This window comes from Phyllobates terribilis, unplaced genomic scaffold (assembly GCF_046119375.1).
Source record: "Phyllobates terribilis strain yellow unplaced genomic scaffold, ASM4611937v1 Scaffold_1__5_contigs__length_1240528914, whole genome shotgun sequence".
In the NCBI taxonomy this organism is placed as follows: Eukaryota; Metazoa; Chordata; class Amphibia; order Anura; family Dendrobatidae; genus Phyllobates; species Phyllobates terribilis.
Genome location: NW_027362761.1, coordinates 120,445,996 through 120,470,670, shown reverse-complemented (window position 1 = coordinate 120,470,670; position 24,675 = coordinate 120,445,996). Strand labels below are relative to the sequence as shown.

Genomic DNA, 24,675 nt, shown 5'->3' with positions numbered 1-24,675 from the left:
CTCTGCAAGTGGGTATGCTGCATTCAGAGAGTATCTCCCTTCACGTTCTGCCTGGACTCTCTCACGCCCTCTTGCTAGGTCTGCCTTGGCTCCAGAGACATGCACCCGTGCTTGACTGGCAAACCGGAGAAGTCCTTCGCTGGGGACAAGACTGTCATAAAACCTGTCTGGTTCCCGTCCATTCCGTCCGTCCCTCTCCTATCCCAGCTAATCTACCTGGACTTCCGATTCCTTATTGGTCTTGTGCTGATGTCTTTGATATGGAGGAGGCAGAGACATTACCACCTCGTAGACCATGTGACTGCCCCATCGATCCCGCCAGAGTAATGCAGGTGGCCCCCGTGAGTCTAAATTGTCTCCCTCCTGGTAAGACGTTCGTATCGGTACCTGATCGGGAGAGGATCCTACACTGGGGTCATTCGTCTAAACTAGCTGGCCACGCCGGTCAGAAAAAGACCCTCCAGCTTATTACCCGGCACTACTGGTGGCCTAACCTGCACAAGGATGTTATGGACTTTGTTTCTGCCTGTGTGTCCTGCGCCCGCAACAAGGTTCCGAGACACTTGTCGGCCGGCCGCCTTCTTCCTCTGCCAGCACCTGCTGCCCCCTGGCAGCATATAGCGATGGACTTCGTAACTGATCTGCCCGTCTCTGCCGGTTGTACGGTCATTTGGGTGGTCGCTGACCGCTTTTCCAAGATGGCTCACTTCATTCCCCTGCCAGGTCTTCCGTCTGCACCCGAGCTGGCCAGAGTCTTTATCCGCCACATCTTCCGTCTTCATGGCCTGCCCCGTCACATCGTGTCGGATCGAGGAGTACAGTTCACTTCTCGTTTCTGGAGAGCCACTTGTAAATTGCTAGACGTCACTCTGGACTTCTCCTCCGCTTACCACCCACAGTCTAATGGTCAAGTGGAGCGGATCAATCAGAACCTGACCAGTTACCTCCGGCACTTCGTTAATGCTCACCATTCTGACTGGGTGGATCTCCTGCCAAGGGCCGAATTCTCGTACAACAATCACAAGAGCGAGTCTTCCTCCATATGGGAGAGTACCCGGTCCGCACTCCTTCTGTCATCCGAGCGTATGAAAAGGCACGCTGACAAAGGACGTCTGGATCCTCCTCAATTCCGTCCTGGGGATAAAGTCTGGCTCTCGTCCAAATATGTCCGGCTCAAGATCCCTTCCTATAAGTTGGGGCCTCGGTTCATCGGCCCACTGGAGGTTATCAGTCAGATCAACCCGGTGGCCTATAAATTGAAACTCCCGGCCAACTTACGGATCCCTAACTCCTTCCATGTATCTCTCCTCAAACCTGTGGTACTTAACTCTTTTTCTAAGTCTACAGGTACGCCTCTTGCTCCGGTTTCTGCTGAGGACGAGTTTGAGGTAGAGAACATTCTTGCCACCAAAAGGGTAAGAGGAAAGACCTTTTTCTTGGTAGATTGGAGGGGGTTTGGTCCTGAGGAGAGAACGTGGGAGCCCCGGGAGAATATCCATGCCCCTCTCATCCTAGCTAAATTTCTGTCTGGCCTAAAAAAGGGGGGGCCTAAAGGGGGGGGTACTGTAGCGCTGGCGTCCCTGCCCTCTGCTAGGCAGGGACGCTGCTCCCCTCACCGCTCTGCTGTCAGCGCGCGCTCCGTCCCGGCGTCCTCTCCTCGCTCTGCTGGCAGCGCGCGCTCCGTCCCGGCGTCCTCCTCCTGCTCTGCTCCGTGCCCGGCGTCCTCTCCCCGCTCTGCTGTCAGCGCGCGCTCCTTCCCGGCGTCCTCCTCCCGCTCTGCTCTCAGCGCGCGCTCCTTCCCGGCCCCTGTGCTTAGGGCGCGCGCGCGCGCGCTCCCCTCCTCTTAAAGGGGCCGCGCGCGCCGTCCTAAGGAGTCCCCGGCCAATGGCCGGAGGACTTCATCATATATAAGGCACCTCCTCCAAATTGGAGGTGCCCGAGCAATGTTGTTTGCACCTGTGTCTCACCTGTGCTTCAGCCCTCAGGTCCCGTTGCCAGTTACCTGCCAGTTACCTGCCAGTTACCTGCCTGATTCCTGCCTGAATACTTGTTACCTGTCTGCCAGTCTGAGGTCCGACGGTCTGCCTTACTACTCCTGTCAGTCTGTCTAAGGACCAGCCTGCCCGCTCACCTGGGAGCGCATATCAGCTACCTGCCTGCTTGCCTGAGGTCCGACGGTCTGCCTTACTACTCCGGTCAGTCTGTCTATGGACCAGCTTGCCCGCTCACCTGGGAGCGCTTCTCCGTTACCTGCCTGCTTGCCAGCCCGGAGGTCCCGTTGTCACTTGCGGTGACCACCAGCTATTCCAGAGACTCTTGCCCGCTCACCTGGGAGCGCTTCTCCGTTACCTGCCTGCTTGCCAGCCCGGAGGCTCCGTTGTCACGTGCTGTGACCACCAGCTATCTCAGAGACTCTTGCCCGCTCACCTGGGAGCGCATCTCCGTTACCTGCCTGCTTGCCAGCCCGGAGGTCCCGTTGTCACTTGCGGTGACCACCAGCTATTCCAGAGACTCTTGCCCGCTCACCTGGGAGCGCTTCTCCGTTACCTGCCTGCCTGCCAGCCCGGAGGCTCCGCCGTCACGTGCCGTGACCACCTGCTATTCCAGAGACTCTCGCCTGCTCACCTGGGAGCACCCATCTACCATCTGCCTGCTAGCCTACCCGGAGGCTCTGCCATCACAGGTCGTACCTACCCCTTACCCAGAGACTGCCCTGATCACTTGCCGTATCTCCCTGTCCGTTCACCCAGAGACTGCCCTGATCACTTGCCGTATCTCCCTGTCCGTTCATCCAGAGACTGCCACCCGCTCCCTTACAAGGGCCGCCCCCTTGTATAGTAGCTCAGAGGTTCCGCCTCCCGGACCCGTTACACCCAGTACTGGGGAAGTGACTATATCCGGTTTCCCGAGGGATTTCTCAACCACCTGGTACCTCTCTACCAGGCCAATGAAGTCATCTGCATACTGGGGATCGCCCTGGGCAACCGAAAGTCTGTACCGACTTGAGAAGGGAGTGCACGAATCTATCAATCACCACTCGCTCCACCATCTGGGCCGGAATGGAGGACTCTGGCTGCAACCACTTCTGAACGAGATGCAGTAGGTCAAACATCTGCGAGCGAGGGAGTTTGTCACTGGCATACGCCCAGTGGTTGACTCTTTGGGCTCTCAGAGCCATATTCACTCCCAGGTGTGCCAAGATCTCTGTCTTTAGTTTTGCATATTCTTTGGCATCCTGCAGTGCCAAGTCATAATATACCTTTTTTGGTTCACCCGACAAATATGGCGCCAGAACCACCGCCCACTGTTCTGGTGGCAGTCTATCCCGATCAGCCAACCTCTCGAAGACTGTCAGAAAAGCCTCCACATCATCCCCGGGGGTCATTTTCTGCATGACTCGTCTTACCACCTTCCTGACGTGGGAGTCCTCAGTCTGCCCTGAGGGTGGGGAGGTTACCTTGCCCTGGATGGCATCCGCCAGAAGCTTTATCTGCTGCTGGCACTGCTGCTGCATCTTTTGCTGCAACTGGATCTGTTGCAGCAACAGTTTGGTCATCCCCTGGTGCTGCTGCTTGCTCTGCGGGCTCTGCAGGAACTGGGCTTGCTGCTGCTGATGCTGTGTTTGTTGCACCTGCTGTGCCTGCAACAGATACTTAAGCAGGTCCTCCATGCTGCCGAACTACTCTGGCTGGCTGGTGGCCTTTACCCAGGACATCCACTGGACTCTGTGGCAGGTACACGTGTTCCTGGAATCTTGCCCGCATTCTCTACCAACTGTGGTAAAGCGACTTGCTCGGCTCTCCGGAGGCAGACACAGGACACACGGTTCGGGTAAACTTCCTGTGTGTTTAATGTGCGGCATAAACTCCAGCAGCGTCCCATAAAAAAATAAACAGGGTCTCTCGGGTTTAAGGGGAAAACAAAAGAGAAAGTACAACAGAGTCTATTAGCAGAGTCTTTTTTCACACATGCTGTTGTTTAGCTCTATTACTCCCATTCTGTAGATATAATTTTCATTTTTCTTACCCAGATGTAGAATCTTGCATTTCTCTCTGTTAAACACCATTCTATTAGTCACTACCCATTGTTCAAGCTTATTTAGATTCTTCTGAATGCTTTCTCTGTCTTCTCTAGTGTTAGCTATCCCTCCTAGCTTTGCATCATCTGCAAATTTGATTAGTTTACCTTCAGTTCCCTTATCTAGATCTTTTATCAAAATGTTGAACAACACTTAAGGCCCCGTCACACTTAGCGACGCTGCAACGATCCCGACAACGATACGACCTGTCAGGGATCGTTGCTGCGTCGCTATGTGGTCGCTGGTGAGCTGTCAAACATGCAGGCTCACCAACGATCAGGGGAGCAGCGACATCGTGGAAAGAATCTTTCCACGTTGTCCTGCTCCTGGTTACCAGCCTGCTGAAGCAGGAGCAGGCTGGTAACCATGATAAACATCGGGTTACTAGGGGCACACGCGCACCTAGTAACCCGTTGTTTATCATGGTTACCACTCTGCTACGGTGAGCGGGAGGTTACCGCTCACTTTAGCAGGCTCGTAACCATGATAAACAGCGGGTTACTAAGTGCGCGTGTGCCCCTAGTAACCCGATGTTTATCATGGTTACCAGCCTGATCGCTGCTCCCGCTGGTCACACACAGCGATGTGTGCTGACCAGCGGGAGGGCAACAACAAAAAAATGGTCCAGGACACTTTGCAGCGATCAGCGACCTCACAGCAGAGGCCTGATCGCTGCAAAGTGTCACACATAGCGACATCGCTGGTGAGGTCGCTGTTGCGTCACCAAAACCGTGACACAGCAGCAATCTCGCTAGCGATCTCGCTATGTGAGGGGGGCTTTAGGCCAGAGACATACACCATTTGAAACACTCTTCTAATTAGATGTGCAACCATTTATTACCACTCTTTGAGTACGATCACTGAGCCAGTTATGAATCCACCTTACCGTAACCTTGTCAATTCCATACTTGGTCATTTTTTCAATAAGGATAGTATGAAATACTTTATTGTATGCTTTGCTAAAGTCAAGATAAACTATATCTACTATACTTTCCTAATCCACCCAGTCAGTGATTCCATCATAGAAGGAAATTAGATTTGTCTGGCATGACTTGTTTGCTACAAACCCATGCTGGCGCTTGTTAATTACTGTATTCTTATCCAAGTACTTACATACATGATGTTTAATAATTTGTACAAAGATCTTTCCTGGTATAGAAGTAAAGCTCACTGGCCTGTATTTCCTGGCTCCATCTTCTTTCCTTTTTTTGAAGATAGAGACAATATTTGCCCTTCTCCAATCTTATAGGATGTCTCCTGTTCTCCAGGAATTTTCAAAGATTCTGGCTAGTGGTTCTGAAATTTTCTCTGCTATCTCTTTCAGTACCCTAGGATGTAATTCATCTGGACCAGGAGATTTAAATTAATTTAAATTAGCTAATTGTTTTCTTGCCATCTCTCTGTTTATAGATAGTGTGGATTCTTTAATTCCCTTGACAGCACAGTGAAGATCAGTTTATGTTACATTTGCACATTTAGAGCACAGATGCAAAATAGGAATTTAAAAGTTCGGCCTTCTCAACATCATTTTTGACCACTTCACCCTTTTCATCCGGTAAAAATCCTAGAGCATCTTTGACTTTTCTTTTGCTTTTGACTTACCCCCAAAATCCTTTTTTATTGCTTTTGGTCTCCCTTGCAAGCCTCACTTCTGTAGTATCGGTGTCTCTGCCCCCTGACAGGCAGAGACGCTGTCCCTCTTACCGCCGCGCTCCCAGCCCGGCGTCTTCCGGCTCTCCTGCTGCTGCCGGCGCGTGCAGCTTCCCGGGCACTGTGCTTAGGGCGTGCGCGCTCCCTCCCTCTTAAAGGGGCCGCGTGCCGTCCTAAGGAGTCCCCAGCCAAAGGCCGGATGACCTCTCATATAAAATGCACCTCCTCCAAAATGGAGGTACCCGTGCAAGGTTGTAGCTTTGTGTCCTAAACTCTGCTTCAGCCCTCAGGTCCCGCTGCCAGCCTGACTACCAGTCCAGTCCGCCAGCCTGACTACCAGTCCATTCCGCCAGCCTGACTACAAGTCCAGTATGCCAGCCTGATTACCAGTCCTGTCCGCCAGCCTGACTACCAGTCCAGTCCGCCAGCCTGACTGCTAGTCCAGTCCGCCAGCCTGACTGCCAGTCCAGTCCGCCAGCCTGACTGCCAGTCCTGTCCGCCAGCCTGACTACCAGTCCTGTCCGCCAGCCTGTGTACCAGTCCAGTCCGCCAGCCTGTGTACCAGTCCAGTCCGCCAGCCTGACTACTTGTCTCCGCCTGCCAAGTGTACTCTCCAGCCCGATGGTCTGCCTACGATCCAAACCCGCCAGTCTGTCTATGGGCCTGGCTTGCCTGCCTACCCGGAGAACGTACTTGTTACCTGCCGTGCCTATCCGTCAGCCTACCTGGAGGCTCCTACCAGTTACCTGCCGTGTCTATCAGTCAGCCTACCTGGAGGCTCCTGTCTGTTACCTGCCGTGCCTATCCGGAGGCTCCTGCCAGTTACCCATGGGAGTCACCTGCTCTCATACAAGGACAGGCCCAGAGTAGCACCTGGTCCCTCTGCTCGGTCCTTCCCTGGTTCACGGAGTCGATTGAGCCGCCGTGCGACCTTGGTCAGTCCGAGTTGATGCCTAGTCATGCCCCTCTGGTCCCTCCTTGCACCGCAGCACAGAGGTTCCACCACCCGGATCCATAACAACTTCATTACTGGCATTGGCTCTTCTAATGCTTGCGCTACATTCCCTTCAGACAGCATTGTATTCTTCTTTAGATATGGCACCCTCTTTACATTTGATATACATTTCTTTTTTCCTTTTTAGCCAGTGTTTAAGTTCTGTGTTCATCCATCCTGGTCTCTTTAAATGCTTCCAATTCTTCTTTCTTTTCGGGATTGTTACTGATTGTGCAGTGAGAATTTCATTTACCAAAATCTTCCATCCTTCTTGGACATTTCTGTCCTTTAGAACATCTAGCCATTGGACCTTTCCTACTTTCTTTCTGACTTCATTAAAATCTGCCTTTCTGATGTCCTATTTGAAAGTCTGAGTCCTTGCAGATCTTCCTCCTCTTGTAATCCAAAATTCGAGGATAGTATGATCGCTGCCTCTTAATTTCCCAGCCACCTTTACTTCCTCAACCATTTCCTCCCTGTAGATAAGAATTAGGTCTAGGGTGGCAGATATTCTTGTTTTCTCTTCTACGTTTTGAAAGATGAAGTTGTCAGCGAAAGATAAGAATTTTCTGGACCCATTACTTTTGCCTGAGAGAGATTCCCAACAAAAATCTGGATAGTTAAAATCTCCCATGATCACTATGTCGTACTTTTTTGAGAGCAAAGACATCTAATATAGGTGGACTTAGTGGACCTTATGCAATGTTTGCTGAAGTAAATAAAGCTGGCTGTACAAGTGGCATATTTTTCCTCTGCAAATCCATCAGCAATATTTTGGCGCAAAAACCACACTGAATTTGCAGCAAATTCTGCATGTGTAACTTGCAGTCTTCTCAGGATTTAGTGTGGATTCCATACCCAACATTGAAAGGGGTGACATTTCAAGAGAAGAGCTGCATCAGAAATTGACAAGCTGCAGGTTTAACTATAGGTCAGGTTTCATGTGAAAAATTCATGCAGGGATAGGAAGAGATTTGGTAAAATTTTATCCAAATTCTTTCTACTTTATTCTGTTGAGGATTTTACCTGAGAATATCTGGAGGTAAAATTTGCAAATTTTCTTTCCAATATAGACCTCAGGGTATGTGTTAATGTGGCGCGGGGCGGTAGCTGTGGGCAAGGTATTTATCTTTCACTCCCCAGCACGCTACATGAAGATGGGGGTCCTGGCTGGGTGTGTGGACTTTCTCTACGGGGCCATAAGGCTATGTGCCCACGTTGCATTTATGAAGCAGAATATTTCTGCTGCATAAATGCAAGTCCTCTCCCGGAAAAACGCATGCGGAATTCCGCACGCGTTTATCGCGCATTTTTCGCGCGTTTATCACGCGTTTTCCACATGCGGAATTGCCTTGCGTTTTTTATGCATTGGACAAAGGCAATTCCGCTTGCGGAAACGCAAAATTAAATGACATGCTGCGGATTTTTGAACGCGGCATAAACGCTGCGGAAAAATCCGCAGCATGTGCATAGAACTTGCGGAATCCCATTGGGGACCATGGGGTGCGGATATACATGAGTTTTTCAAGCGTTTACGCTGCGGAAATTCCGCAGCATATACGCTTGAAAAATGCTACGTGGGCACACAGCCTAACGCCCTTGCAGGCCGCGCAGTGCCGGTGACTTTGGCTAGCCAGGACCAGATGGTGAAAAGTTCAATGAGGGAGACCACCAGTCAACAATAAACAGTTTTTTACTGATCAGTAACTTGGTGGGAATAATGTACAATAGATAGGTGATGCATAAATTCCTCCACCTTCACCGCATCCCAGCACAATACTACAGTCCAGTAAGTGAGAGTCCTATACTTCAACCCACGGTTCCTCTCCTCTTTTCCCCTTAGAGGAGCTAGACTGCCACTATGGCCTTTACCTATCTTATCTGTTTGCTGACGCCTTGGAACTACCACCAGAGTCACTCTCTTCATCTCACATTCCCTGTTCCGTCCTGACCCGTTACAACTCTGAGTTATAAACTTGGGGCAATACTGCTAGGTGTCTTGTCCCAGGACCCGTCTCTAGTGCTTCACTCTTTCTTTGTGTCACTTTTCCTCATCTATGCTACAGATCTTGCTATCCACTGCCTTCTATCCACTGGTCTTCACTCACGACAGGGACACCCACGTCACGTGACTCTGCTCTCTGGTCAGACTTTAGGTCTGCTTCTACTGCAGGCTGAGCCCTATCTGACCTCCTGACAAGAAACTGTCTCTGTCCCTTTATTTTATCCCCTCCCACTCTGGGCTAGTCCCAGCTATTAACTCTAACTCTCCCTACAATTGGGCAGAACGTGACGCTGTCACCAATAATGCATGTCACAATACACATTATACATTCAAATGCATCATAACAACCCACCTGTCTTCAAGGGAGAACGTGGACAGTATGTTCATTTCCTTACATGTTCACATGGAGTTTTTTGAGGTGGTCAAAAAAGAAAAGTTTTCTAGTGGAAACTCTCCATCCCTAGGGTATGTGCATATGATGCCATGTTCAGGTGGCCAAAAAATCTGTATTTCAAGCAGAAGACGCTTCAGAAAACACTTATTTTTTCTGTCTTTTTGAAAACGTGAAGTGTCTTTTTGTAGCAATTTTTTTGGCCATTTCCTGAATGCTTTTTCAAATTTTTTGACCAACGGCGGGTTTTTAATATTTTCCCTACATTTTTGGCGAGTATTTGAAACTGGTAAAGTGAAGTTTTTGACGCAAAAATGATGAGAAAATGCTGAAAAGGGCATCTGGACGTCTCTTGAGTCTTCTCATTGACTTGTATTGGAAAGTATAGAGCATATTCAGAGCAGAAGGCACCTAAATAATTGTCAAGTAATTTCTTTTAGTTGCTTGGCATCTTTGGAAACTTGAAGTAGTTGAAAGACGCTCAAACGCTTGTAAATATGAACATGTCTTTTTACGTGGATATAAATATGTTCATTCTTTTGAGTATTTTATTAATGTTTTCTCATTCAGGTTCTGGAGTGGGCCCACTCCAAGCCCACTTGTAAAAAAACATTGTGTGAACATACTCTTGGGGGTATGTTTACACTTAGTTTTTTCAATGAAAACTCGTGGTTTTTGAATTCCAGTTTCTGATCCAAAAACTCAGTGTGAACATACCCTTTGGATATGTGCAAGCAATCTCTTTTAGGCCTCACTCACACGTCTGTGTTGCATGTTCATAATCTATGACGCTATTCACTTGCCATGTTTTTCTGGTTTTGCAATCCTCACGGAGACATGTCCATTTTTTTCCAGCAGCAGAGATGAAAAGTGCCAATTCAAGTCCATGAGTCCGTGTAAAATGCATACAGCACACGGATGGCTTCCTTTTGTAATATTGCAAAGGATAGCATAAGATTTGTAATGTATTTATCCTTCCGTGAAAAACACCAATGACACACTGATGGTGTAAACGGACACAGTTTCCAAACGCTGATGACACACTGATGGTAAAAACAGACACACGGATCATACACTGAAGACACATTGATCAAAAATACTGATTTTTTCCATGGATGTGTGAATAACACCTTGTATGTTTGCAAACCATTTGTGTTTTTCAGACGGAAGACTCTTCACGACACATTGGCATCTTCTGTCCTGAAGCGTATTCTCTGGTTCCTTTTTGGTCATTTTTTTCCCAATGTCTTTGGCTGTTAGCTTTTATTTTATTTAAAACTTGTATTGAATAAGCTAGTGAGCAGCTTCCAAGAGGCCACCTCAAGAATGATCAGGTCACTTCTTTTAACCGTTTTGAGTCTTTGGAAATCTGAAGGGGTTAAAAGAAGCTCAAAAGACTGAATATATGCATAGCAGGTGGTTCTTAGTTTCAAATGCATATGTTAATTGTTTTTAGAGTGTATTTAGAGCTTTTTCAGGAAGTTACAGAGCGTACCTACTTGAAAAAGATGTTCAGTTTTTAGGAGATTTTGGAACAAAACTGAGCAGATACTCACCAAATCCGCCTCAGAAACTTAAGACGCCTCAAAAATTAGGTGTTTTTGCTCAGTTTCCGCTACAAAAACTCAGCAAAATGATTCCATGTGCCCATACCTTTTGGGTTTAGCCATTGTTTTCTGCAGCAGCACAACCGCCAGTGTTTTTTCCTATACTTTCAATTATAAAGAATTAGAAAAAGTGAACATGTTCCTTCTTTTACCTGCTTCATGGTGTTTGAACCCTGAAGTGGTTAAAAAAATGAACAAAAGACTGAACATGTATACAGCAACATCATTTATACATTGCTGTGCACCAGGATAATTTTTTGGCTGCGGTTTTGCTGCACTTTTTCAGGGGAGTTCCAGACAGAATTTGCTTGTAAAAGATGTAATGTGTACATACCCCAATAAAGTTTTTGGAAGATGTTTTTATTTATCAAAGCTATTCCTTTGCAGCTTTTTGATTGGAGAGTGCCTAGTTCCATCAGGAGACACTTCATAGATATACTTAAGATGTACCGTATTTTTTCGGACTATAAAATGCACCGGCCCATGAGATGCACCCCAAATTTTGGGGTGGAATATAGGAAAAAAAATTTTTTTTATAAGATGGGGGTCCGTCTTATAGTTTGAATAGGTATCTTACCTGGGGGGCGGTGAAGCGAGGGTCACAGTGTAACATTCCTTGCGGCGTGCTTGCATGGTGCACCACCTCCCACCATGCAAGACCGCAATCTTACCTGTCAGTCCATGCTGCACTCTTTGTTTCAGTTCCTGCTGTGTCCATGTCTCTTGTCTGATTGCTTAGGGCGTCGGCGCGGCTTTCTGCTTGTTTCTTATAGCTACCGTGTGCACAGTCCTAATGCATCCCCAACCTATTGCTGTGAGTCACTGGATACTTAAACCCCCTCCACCCAGTAGGAGGTGCCTGAGCAACACTTTCACTCAGTTTGTCTTTTTCAACTGAGGTGCCAGGTCCTGTCCTGGCTCTAGTCTGTCCGCCACCCTGGGGCTGAGTACCCAGGGCCTCTTCCTGTACCTGTGACTTCTAGTCTGTTTCCACTACCCTGGGTGCCGAGTACCCAGGGCCGCTACTTGTATTTTTGACTTCTAGTCTGTTTCCTCCACCCTGGGGGCTGAGTTCCCAGGCTCGTCCCTGTGTCTTATTCCCGGTTCAGTTCCTGTCTTAACAGTGTCCTAGCCCGTTACTTGTTTATCTCTATGTCCGTACCTTCCCTTTGCCTGCAGTGTCTGAACTTGCACCTAACTCCAACTCGTTGTCTCTGTACTTCTGTTTGTGAGTTTTGTGTCCACTAGCTACTTCATTGTAAGTACCTTGTGTGTATCTGGTTCTGCTTGTCCCCTTTCCCTGCCTCCGTATCTACCTCCTGTGTTTTAACCATCTTCCTGTATTTTCCAGTCTGTTCCATGTGAACAGAGCCCTGTCCTATCTGCCTTCACCTTCTGCTCTGCTTGTTCACCGCTCCGGCGGTTCCGCTCTGCTTCGCTTGTTTGCCGCACCTGCGGTTTTGCTCCGCTCTGCTTGTTCTACCGCATCTGCGGGTTTTGCTCTGCTCTGCTTGTCTACCGCATCTGCAGGTTTTGCTCTGCTCAGCTTGTCTACCGCATCTGCGGGTTTTGCTCTGCTCAGCTTGTCTACCGCATCTGCGGGTTTTGCTCTGCTCAGCTTGTCTACCGCATCTGCGGGTTTTGCTCTGCTCTGCTTGTCTACCGCATCTGCGGGTTTTGCTCTGCTCTGCTTGTCTACCGCATCTGCGGGTTTTGCTCTGCTCTGCTTGTCTACCGCATCTGCGGGTTTTGCTCTGCTCTGCTTGTCTACCGCATCTGCAGGTTTTGCTCTGCTTGTCTACTGCATCTGCGGGTTTTGCTCTGCTCAGCTCGTGTTTGCCAGTACCCACCTGTCTATATGCCAGTCTAACCTGCCTGTTCCTGCATTCCCCGGTGTGGGTCAACAGCTGTGACCAGGGTCTGACCTGGAGTAGCACCTGGTCCCTCTGCTTGGTTCCTCCTTGGTTCACGGAGTCGACTGAGCCGCCGTGCGACCTTGGTCGGATCAGGTTGATACTTAGTTACGCCCCTCCAGACACTCCTTGGTTCATGATACAGTGGGATCACTAATCACGCTCACGCCAGTCAGTCCGGGTGCGAGCGTAACACACAGGAGGCATGTCCTTCAGGAAGCCGGTGCTCCAGCAGCAGGGAGTTGCGGTGGTGGTGGAGCTGGATCGCAGGGCCATCCGTTCCCTCCCTCAGGAACCTGGCGGCTGCAGCAGAAGAGGAGAGGTGGCTGAGGCCCGATGTCTGGCTGAGGCCCGGGGCCGATGTCTGGCTGGGAGCCAGTGGGCGGCATGGCAGAGCGGCGTGCACGGCTTTCCATGGCCTCAGGCTGTGATCTACAAGAAAATGGCTGCCTGAGCAACCAGTCTGTGCATGCTCCAGCTTGGGCAGCGATTTTTTTCTGCAGATCACAGTTTCAGGAAGACTGCTTTCCGGTGGCCTCAGGCTGTGATCTACAGGAAAATGGCTGCCCGAGAAACCAGTCTGTGAATGCTCTGGCTTGGGCGGCGATTTTCCTGCAGATCAGTTTCAGGAAGGCAGCCACCGGAAAGCCACTCTGTCTCTCCGCCACCCCACTCACCGGGCCCCAGCCAGACACCGGCCCAAAGCATGTCACCTCTTCTGCTGCCGCTGCTGGGTTCCTGAAGAATGGAGGGGATGGAGGGCCCTGCGATCCCACTCCACCACCACCGCAACTATCCGGTAAGCTTTACGTTCGGACCATAACATACATGTGGTGGGCCACTGGGGAGGCGCCAGATGTTGCAGAAGGGCCAGCTGGGGTATGTAGTCTCACTAGCAGCAGATAATGATGTCACAGTAGCTGGAGTGGGTCGCTGGACCCCTCAACATTTCCCTCATGTCCACGACAATTTCAAAGGTGGGAGGTGGCACTTGTGGATGGTATAGGACACCTGTAGCGGTGGTGTCTGGGTGCAGGTTTTGGAGTACCCGTGATGTTTGTGCAATCTCAAGCAGCCAGAAACGCAGGTAAACTTGTAACCATAACAATTTTACTGAAGGAGGTAATGGGGTACAGTCTCTCTTAAAGGCAAAGTTCACAGTATATTGTGCATATGAAAGTAATGGTTTTCTCCTCATGTGATAAGTGAGGTTATGGCCTCTCAAGGTGGCTGGAGGTTCTCTTCACTTGCTAGTAGAGGGAATATTGCACTGATGGAGGGACCTTCACAGATTGAATCTCTGTGGAAACACACTGAAGTGTGGATGTACTCACAGTTTTTATCCCACCGTTCCCTCTCGCAGGGGTAGGTTCGAACAAAGTCAGCGACATGGCCGCCACGTGGATCTGGTCTTTGCTAGAAGCAAAACAGGATAACCAGTGTGCAGGAGAGCCCATGTGCAGCGTTATCTCTCCTGACTGGAAGAGGATTCACTCTTTTTGTGAAGGAGATTATGTGAGGAAAAATGTCCCCCCAACATGGACTGGCATTGAAAAACTCTTATCTGAGAGAATAGTATCTCTCCTATCTCTTCCTTAAGGCCCCGTCACACATAACGAGATCGCTAGCGAGATCGTTGATACGTCACGTTTTTTGTGACGCAATAGCGATCTTGCTAGCGATCTCGTTATGTCTGACAGGTAGCAATGATCAGGCCCCTGCTGTGAGATCGCTGATCGTCACAAAGCTTCCTGGACCATTCCTGGGTCGTTGCGCTCCCGCTGGGCAGTGTGCATCGCTGTATTTGACACCTTATCAACGACCTCGTTAGCGATTCAGAACTGAGACACGTAGGTGTGCATAAATTGGACTTTTCCGCGTCCCTCGTCCCCGATTGGTGGTCGCTACAGCGTTCTCATTTTCCGCCGTGCATAAAGAAGGCAACAGAATAGCGATTCCATCCTTTGTTTCTGACCTCGTGCTGGATTGCAGATCCTAGCAGAATTCTCCGGGCTGCTGATATCCGTTCATTCGACTGAGTCCTGATTTCGCGTAATTTTATGCACGCCTTTGTGACACAGTACAGTCCCTGTCAAGGTGTGGATTGTTGAAATAGCTGCTGTGTGAAAGCATCCCAACGACCGCCGAGATCGTTAGTTAGATCGCTGGGGCGGCCGAAATCGTTGGGAAGTTCTGCATGTTTGACAGCTCCCCAGCGATCACGAAACGACTCTCCAGCGATCCCAAAACTGTGACGTAATAACGATCTCGCTAGCGATCTCGTTATGTGTGACTGGGCCTTTAGGCAGCTTGAACTGCCCCCAACTGGTTTGTACCAGTGCTCATTCAGTGTGTGCCCTGAGCTGGGAGGTTCCTCCCAGCCGTTTCTATGGCAGCTAGTGATGAACGAGTATGTTTTGTTAACCCTTTCGCCGAGTATGCTCGGGAGAGCACCGAGTATCTACAGCTGCTCGGTTTGAATTGCTCCTGTGTGCATGATCTGTGACTGTTTGACAGCTTTAATACATGTGAGGAATGTCTATTTCTTACATATTCCTCACATGTAATAAAGCTGTGTAATGTGGGGCAGGGTGGCAGTCGGTGGCGAGTGGCACGTCAGTTTCAGTGATTAAACCCTCACCCTGGCCCGCTACAGAAAAAGGGGACTCGGAGAATTCCTGGGTGTGTGTGTGTGTTGTGGTGTCTCCGTGGAGGATACCTCCATACTCACTTCTGTCTCGCCGTCCCGGATGTTGAGTCTTTTAGCCTTCAGAAGGAGAAAACCAGACCAGCTTAAAAATGTAAAAACTTCTTTACTTGCAGCTACAGTCACATACAGGGAGTAACAAGTAATACAGTCTCTTTGTGATCTCTTCACATACAGCGGCTCTTTACCAGTGACGAAAGACACAGACACCGATTTGGATATGAAGATTAACGCCGAATGCGTCAGCTCTCCGGGTAACTCCATTCTCTGTCCCACTGCCTGACCTGCTTGGATCCACCTCCCTGATGAGGCTGTCCTGTCCTGGCATGTAAGGTGAAGTTCCCTCATTGACCTCTCCATGTACATCTGTTCTTGTTGTCCCCGCTGTTTTAGACTGTTCGGATTCACCTTCCAGATAAGGTTGTCCAAAAACTCCCAGACTGTGACACACACACACACACACACACCCTTCTCCTGTACTTTGTCCTGTGTCCTCCTGACAAGTCTTCTCTAGTCACTGTCCCTCACTCAACTCTAACTCTCTGCAAAACAGGAAATGTCTCAGTTCTTCACTGAACCTGCTCCTCCCACACTGAAGCTGCTCACAAGACTATTAACTGTTTCAACTACTATAGTGCCTACATCTGTACTCTCATACCTAACCTCTAGCTGTCTCTTAACACAGATCTTAGGCACTAATCTCTACATATGACACAAACACATTATGCATTTAGCAGAAAACATATTAAAGCAGTACTTTAACCGTGTAACTTTAGTGCTTATGAGATTCTATGCAGAAGGTATAATTCTATTTACCACACAATTTATAACCATTTTTCCTGCTTAAGGAGGGAACCTGCGAACGCATCGGTCACCCCCTTACATACCTCCCTCCTAAAACATGGTCATCCCGACCATGACAACACCTGTAAAAAGAAACACCAATGCACATTCAACACATATGTTTATATCAAAATGCACGATAGATCAATTCACTTTAATCACTTCTTCTTGCTGGTCAACATTGACCTCGCTCCAACTCGGTTGGGACCCTGGAACACAGAGTTCAAGTTCCTTTGAATATGGGTCCGTCTGACCCCGGTCCCCTTGCTCCTGGGACCCAAAAAAAATGGCCATCACAGGCCCGCTGGCCAACAAATCCTGCTACGACAGTCCTGGAGCAGGGACCCGGCACGATCCTCGGGTCGTCCTGACAGTTTTCTCCCCCTCCCTCCTTTTTGCTGAGTATGGTCCCTTTAAGAACCATGTACTGCTCACTAGCTTCCATACAAGAGCACAGTCCATGAAGCAGATGCACACAGTCCTTCAATTAACCCTATCAGGGTTCAGTCCTGTAATCCAGCAGGGGAATGCGCCAACGTGCGCAACAGAACTTGGAGAGAGGGAAACACACAAACAAAGTCATCTTCTGGCCGTCCGGCCAGCACCATTTCTTCCTGGTGCTATCAGGGCCGCTTGCCCTTTAAGAGACGTGGAACAGTCTCTGTTAGTGACCACATCCTTGGCCACCTCCGGTCATCATCGGGCTGAATAGGGGCTCCTGCCCGAAGGAACGCGGAACAGTTCCTTTTTGTAGGCTTCACCGTGCAACTAGCACAACCAGATGTTTTCTTCTTTTAAAGCAACCGCTCACTCTGGGATTCCCCTGGTACCGCCATAGTGGGCCACTCCCTGGCCTTGGATATAGATGATGGTGGTCCCAGAGGATGAATCACTGGAGGCCGATCCCCCGCTGTTGCTCCAGCTCCTTGTCTGTGATGTTGACAGACTCGGGGACTCCGACTGTACGCTTCCCTGGGAGCCGGCCGTTGCTCCCAATGACTCCGCTGCAGGGGATGCTGTTCTGTGACTCACACTTTCACTTTGGCCCACGGCCAGCTGTACTGCGGCCACCACAGTTGGCCGCACAGGCTGGTTCATCGCCTGCTGCTGCTGCTGAATCTCCTGGCGCTTTTTGCGCCGGTCCCATTTCATCCGCCCGAGGCCTCCATGATAGGACATGGTGTTACGTTGCTGTAGCTTTACCGTCTCCTTCAGCAATGGAGCGGCACTGCTTGACATGAGGGATCCTCCATCTAGGCTCCGCCCATCCATGGGTAGAGCCACCTTCGGCAATTCTTCCCACTCTGTTTCTGGGATCTTCAATAGTAGGCGGAACTTCTTTCTTCGCCGCGCCCATCGTGGGCGGATACCGCTCACAGGGGGCCGCAATCTCCATCTGGCCCGGCGTCCATACCATACTGTTTTCCGCACCGTTTGGTGCTCAGGACGCCCATGATGGGCGGAGCTATCGCCAGCCTCCGCGCCATCATCCGCCATCTTGGGACTCACGTTGCCGGCCGCCATCTTGAGATCTCCATTTTCGTCCACCATCCTGGTTTGCAAGTTTTTCAATTCTTTCCGTTTTATCTGTTTATCTTCAGGTGCCTCATCTGCACCAGGGGCATTTTTCTTGCGGTCCTTGTCCGGCATCTTCTCTCTCTTGTCACAGGACCTGTTCACCCCGCTGTTTGGATGCGAGGACTTCGCATCCTGCTGACTATGCCAAGTGTAACGGGGGGCAGGGTGGCAGTCGGTGGCGAGTGGCACATCAGTTTCAGTGATTAAATCCTCACCCTGGCCCGCTGCAGAAAAAGGGGACTCGGAGAATTCCTGGGTGTGTGTGTGTGTTGTGGTGTCTCCGTGGAGGATACCTCCATACTCACTTCTGCCTCGCCGTCCCGGATGTTGAGTCTTTTAGCCTTCAGAAGGAGAAAACCAGACCAGCTTACAAATGTAAAAACTTCTTTACTTGCAGCTACAGTCACATACAGGGAGTAACAAGTAATACAGTCTCTTTGTGATCTCTTCACATACAGCGGCTCTTTACCAGTGACGAAAGACACAGACACCGATTTGGATATGAAGATTAACGCCGAATGCGTCAGCTCTCCGGGTAACTCCATTCTCTGTCCCACTGCCTGACCTGCTTGGATCCACCTCCCTGATGAGGCTGTCCTGTCCTGGCATGTAAGGTGAAGTTCCCTCATTGACCTCTCCATGTACATCTGTTCTTGTTGTCCCCGCTGTTTTAGACTGTTCGGATTCACCTTCCAGATAAGGTTGTCCAAAAACTCGCAGACTGTGACACACACACACCCTTCTCCTGTACTTTGTCCTGTGTCCTCCTGACAAGTCTTCTCTAGTCACTGTCCCTCACTCAACTCTAACTCTCTGCAAAACAGGAAATGTCTCAGTTCTTCACTGAACCTGCTCCTCCCACACTGAAGCTGCTCACAAGACTATTAACTGTTTCAACTACTATAGTGCCTACATCTGTACTCTCATACCTAACCTCTAGCTGTCTCTTAACACAGATCTTAGGCACTAATCTCTACATATGACACAAACACATTATGCATTTAGCAGAAAACATATTAAAGCAGTACTTTAACCGTGTAACTTTAGTGCTTATGAGATTCTATGCAGAAGGTATAATTCTATTTACCACACAATTTATAACCATTTTTCCTGCTTAAGGAGGGAACCTGCGACCCGCATCGGTCACCCCCTTACAGCTGTAAAACAGTCGCAAATCATGCACACGGGAGTGATTCAACCATATCACTGAGCAGCTGTAACTACTCGGAGCTCAGCCCGAGCATACTCGACGAAAGGGTTAACAAAACATACTTGCTCATCACTAATGGCAGCTTGTTGTGAGGAGAGTAATCACTTAACTTTCATATGCACACATTGGCCAGTAGATGGCAGGAAAGTACAATTTGCAATTCAATGTATTATATCCCCTAACTCACAGTGCCCACACAGTGGAACAAATCTACTGCCACACGGCAACTCTCTCATTTATGGCAGTGGAACAGGTACCGGAATGCCACACGCACCCCCCATTTTCTTCCCAATTATGTGGGAAAAAAAGTGCGTCTTATGGTCCAAAAAATACAGTACTTAATTTTTCTAAATCAGTAGTGGAAAAAAATGAAATAAAAAATGATCATATGACCGCTTTTATTCTAAGTTCCCATGAAGTGTATTTGGTGAGTTTTTGATGTTGCAGATTTTGTGTGTCATTTCTGCATCTATTAGGGCTCATACTCATCCGCGTTCAAAACGGGTGATTGCAATCCAATATAAAATCGGATTGCACTCTAACTAATGTTGGTCAATGATTTTATGTTTGTCTGCGATTTTTTTTTTTTTCAGCTTGGATTGGACTGAGAAAAAAATTTCAGCATGCTGCGAGAGGCCACGTAAATTGGACGAGACTCGTTAAAGCAAGTCAATAAGTGAGAGAGAACTAAATGCGTGTGCCGTGTGATTTTTACGCACCCATCTCATAGGAAACCCAACATTTCATCAGCCGTGTAGAGTAAATTCACAGCGTGAATCGTCAGAATAGAATAGATATGGATAGAATAAAAGAAAAAAAATGGCATGGGGTCCCCCATATTATTCTTAACCAGCTGAGGGAAAGCCGACAGCTGGGGGCAGATGTTTATAGTCTTGGAAGGGGATAATAAACAGGGAGCTTCCCAGGCAGTTAATATCAGCTCACAGCTGCCTGCATAGCCTTTACTGGTTATTACAAGGGGGCACCCCCCCAAAATGACGTGCACTCCCCTCTATATTTAATAACCAGCAAAGGCTAAGCAGTCAGCTGCGGGCTGATTTTAATAGCCTAGGAAGGGGCCATGGGTATTGGCCCCCTCCCAGACTAAGAACAGCAGCCCTCAACCGCCCCAGAAATGGCACATCCATTAGATGCGCCAATTCTGGTGCTTAGCCTCAGCCCTTCCCACTTGCCCTGGTGTGGTGGCAAGTGGGGTAATAGTATTAGGGTTGATGCAAGCTTTGTAATATCATCTGACATCAAGCCCAGGGGTTAATAATGGAGAGGCATCTATAAGATATCTTCATTACTAACCCTGTAGTGGAAATTAAGTAAAGACACATACGGAAAAAGTCCTTTAATTTAACAAAACACACAGAAAAAGTCCTTTATTTGAAATAAACACTCCCCATCCTCTTTTACCCATTTATTAATGTATAAATAAAAAAATCACAGTATTCCTTACCTGTCTGCCGATAATCCATATGTCCAGCGACAAGCCCAACTCAGCTACATCTGGATGCATTGCTGAGCGGTGACATGATGCAGCTGAGGGCTGATGTTCTCAGTCTGGGAGGAGACCAATATCTATGGCCCCTTCCTAGGCTATTAATATCACCCCATAGCTCTCTGTTTAGCCTTTGCTGGTTATTAAATATAGGGGGACCCCACGTCATTTTTTTTGGGTTCCCCCTTGTAATAACCAATAAAGGCTACGCAGACAGCTGTGAGCTGATATTAATAGCTTGGGAAGCTCCATGTTTAGGGCTCGCTCGCATTTGCAATTAAATCGGACAAGTGCAATCCGATTAAAAATTGGATTGCATTCGTACCCATTTAATCCTATGCTTGTGTTCTCAGTGGCATTTTTTTTTTCTTGCTCTGATCAGATCGCAATCGAACGAAAAAAAAAAATGCTGCATGCGCAGTTCAGGTTGCACACATCCATATAAGCCTACGGGTGCGTGTGAAACATCGCACTGCACTCGGATATCATTCAAGTGCAGTGCAATTCCCACCGACGCCGGCAAAAGAGATGGAGAAATACATTTCCCCGTCTCCTCTGCAGCTATGCTGCAATCCTCTCGCAGCAGAGCTGGAGCCGAATGTCATTAGCATATCGCATCAGATGTGATACGCTAATGGGACCCTGGCCTTATTACCATTTTCCCAGACTATAAACATCAGCCTCCAGCTGTTGGCTTTCTCTCAGCTGGGTAAGAAAAATATGGGGGACCGCACGCCATTTTTTTCTTTAATTCTTCATTAGCTAAATACATGTACAGTAAACTACACATGCATTGCACTAATTATATATCTCACTGACATATTTCTTACTATCATCTATCTATCTATGATTGTTTTATTAGTTAGAAAACTAGCTTGAAATTACAGAATTACTGTATGTAAAAGATGTTAAAAACACATTGCATATGGATGTCATATGGATGGTAGGTGAGAAAAATCGCATCGTACTCGCATGACACATCCAACTTTTCAGGAACAACATGGGACCGATTTTATTTAGCTGATGAGTGTGAGCCTTTAGGCTATGTGCCCATGTTGCATTTATGAAGCAGAAAATTTCTGCTTCATTTCTGCAAGTCCTCTCCGGAAAAACGCATGCGGAATTCCGCACGCGTTTATCGCGCATTTTTCGCGCGTTTATCATGCGTTTTCCACATGCGGAATTGCCTTGCGTTTTTTATGCATTGGACAAAGGCAATTCTGCTTGCGGAAACGCAAAATTAAATGACATGCTGCGGATATTTGAACGCAGCATAAACGCTGCGGAAAAATCCGCAGCATGTGCATAGAACTTGCGGAATCCCATTGGGGACCATGGGGTGCGGGTTACCTAGCGTTTTACAAGCGTTTCCGCTGCGGAAATTCCGCATCAAAAACGCTTGAAAAACGCTACGTGGGCACACAGCCTTAGGCAAATTAAGTTACTTGCATTTTCTCATTGTGTTTTTCTTCAGCTACGGCTGTCTTCTTTTGATATGTCATGTTTTAAATTAGACTACTTTGTTTTGGATACTTCATGTTACTTAGCTTTTAAAACGTCTCTGATGATACAGTCTTGTGCAGATTACATGCATTTTTAGTGTGTTTTCACTGTAGAAGTGCACTAAAATAACTCATGTGTGTTTTTAACTGTGGATTTTTGTCAACTTATTGTCTATGGGGAAAATCTGCAAATAAAACGCATATTTAATGCAAGTGGAGTTGACATGTTGGACTTTTTAAAAACGCATGGCAGATCAGTTTTTGGTGCATAAAAAAGCACAGTGGCCATGAGATTTCTATCAATCCCATTCACTTTTCTGGAACTGCCATTTGCTGTGTTTTTTTACGCAATGTCAAAAATGCACCCAATGCTCATCGTGGGAACTTAGACGTCCACGGCCCCACTATCAGTATTTGGTCAGTATTTTTTCCTATTTATTTGAATGAGTGAAAAATGTTGCAAAAAGCGCTGAAAAAAAATTGACATTGACACTGCTTCAGATCTGCAATGAAAAAATAAGCAAAATGTGCAAGAGATTTGCAAAATCTCATTTATTTTGCAGGTACTATAAACAGCAGAGTTTTCGTGCAGCAGTTGTGGTACAGAAATTTCAGCTGCAAATACTTAGGCTATGTTCACACACGTTGGGTTTTTCAGCGTATTTTTATGCAGATTTTTGTGCATATTTTCAGCTGCGTCTAGCAGTACCAGCAAAGTCTATGAGAAACCAGAATTCTCTGTTCACACATCATGGCTTTTTTTGTTGTGTGTTTTGTGCCTTGGTTGGGTTTTTGGAAAATAGAATGTGTCACTTCTTTCAGCATTTTTGCAGCAGAAAACGCACCTGTGTTTTTGCTGCTTATTTGCAGCGTTTTTTCACCCACGAAAATAATGGGTGGTCAAAAAAAGTAGCAAAAAACTCAACAAAACCTGCATTTTTAACACAGCTGTTTTCTTGCCAGAGAAAAGTTAGCAGCAGAAAAAACACAACATGTGTGAACATGTTTTTTGTAACATTTTTTGTTCATTTTTAATGCAAATTAAAACCTGCTTTTCACAGTACCGGCAAAAGCTATGAGACTCCACAAATCTCATGTACACACTTTTCTTTCAGCACTGCAGCTTTTTTGAAATCTGCAGCATGTCAATTCTTTCAGCCTTTTTGTAGCTTTTTTGAAGTGTCTTTTTACACAGAGAAATTAGAAAAAAAAATGCTGCAAAAAATGCACAAAAGATGCTTTTGCAGTGTTTGCTGAATTTTTAAGCATTTTTGGTGAATAAAACGAACTTTATTAAACATATACTGTACACAAAGCACATATGTAATCCAAATACAGAATAACACTGCAAAAACATGTAAAAAAAACATTGCCGGAAAACAGGCATTTTGAACATTGCATTTTTACTGGCTAGAGAGCAGGTTTTGGTTGCAGAAAAAAACGCAGCAGTGTGAACATAGCCTAAAAAGTTGTTTTGTAATAGGAAAAGTTTGACACTTTTTTTGACTGATTTTTCAGGTGTTTTTTGGAGCAAAAACCTTTATTAACTGATCTTGCTGAAATCTATATGATCATATGATAAAAGTTTATCTAGACAGGAACCCTGGAGACCTTTATGACCACAGAGGAGGACTTTACACAACAAATGAATATTAATACTAATTTTTATGCTACTGCACACAAAATAGACATGGACAAAAAGGTTTTATGTATAGATTGCTTTTAACGTAAGAGGTGGCTGTAAATGAATGGAAATGCTGATTTTGTGGAATTTCACTATATAGGCATCGGTGAGTCATCCAGAAAACCTGGACCCACACTCTCCAGGTCTCAACAAGAATGAAACAACAGTGACTCATCAGCTAAAGAACAGAAAGGGTAAATGTCATTTAAGGCTTGGCATTTTAAATTGGTAATGAAGCTAAAATATGCTGATGTGGACTCCATAGGAGTGCCCTCACGTCTGTAGCAGTGCGTGTATACAGTAATTATCTGTATATATATTAACCTGTTTATGGCTGGAGATGTTTGGGCACCTGATGCACAGAGAACATCGTCATGTTCTGCTGAAATATGGCTTTATTGCTGTTCCATATTAGAGCAGAAATATTTTTCTGCTGTTATTTTTTTTATTTTTACAAAATAAAATATAAGTTTTTTTTTTAAATTATTTTCTATTCTTTAGTATTGGTCCAATTAATAATATTTATCCCTAAAAACTGTCTGATGCAGGGTCATTGAACCACAATATAATTCTTTGAGGATTTAACATAGAGAAAATAATGGTGCTATAGTCTGATTATGGCTGGCAGCCAACAAGCGTATGAAAAATTGTCCATATCAGCCATGTGCCATCCGTGTGTCAGTTTTCTACGTCCATCTGTTTTCATACATCTACATTAAAAAAAGGAACAAAATCAAATGCAGTTTCCCAGATTTTGGAGGAGTTCACACGATGCGTTTTTAATGCGTTTCCGCGGCGGTTTTGCAGTTGCGTAAACGCATTAAAAACGCATGGTAGAAGGGCAGCAATGTTCCCCAATTGAAATCCGCTTGTGCTGTGCCCATGATGCGGATTTTTCCGCAGCGTAAACGCTGCGCTCAAAAATCCTCAGCATGTCAATTAATTTTGCGTAAACGCGGCATTTTCGCCGCCATTGACTTGCATTAGAACGCACCAATTCCGCAAG

General features: G+C 47.2%; 1 long non-coding RNA gene across 3 annotated transcripts in view; it reads left to right on the top strand.

Annotated features, from left to right (window-relative positions):
* Nucleotides 1–19,801, top strand: part of LOC141224803 (uncharacterized) — a 154,908-nt gene extending 135,107 nt beyond the window's left edge. The window contains exons 3-5 of one of the 3 annotated variants that reach the window (XR_012292288.1): nucleotides 15,523–15,673; nucleotides 18,225–18,380; nucleotides 19,570–19,801. This is a non-coding gene — a long non-coding RNA (uncharacterized lncRNA). Of the gene's footprint in view, nucleotides 1–15,522; nucleotides 15,679–18,224; nucleotides 18,381–19,569 lie in introns of all 3 variants that reach the window. The other 2 variants (XR_012292237.1, XR_012292186.1) reach the window with 2 other exon arrangements.
* Nucleotides 19,802–24,675: the final 4,874 nt, after the last annotated feature.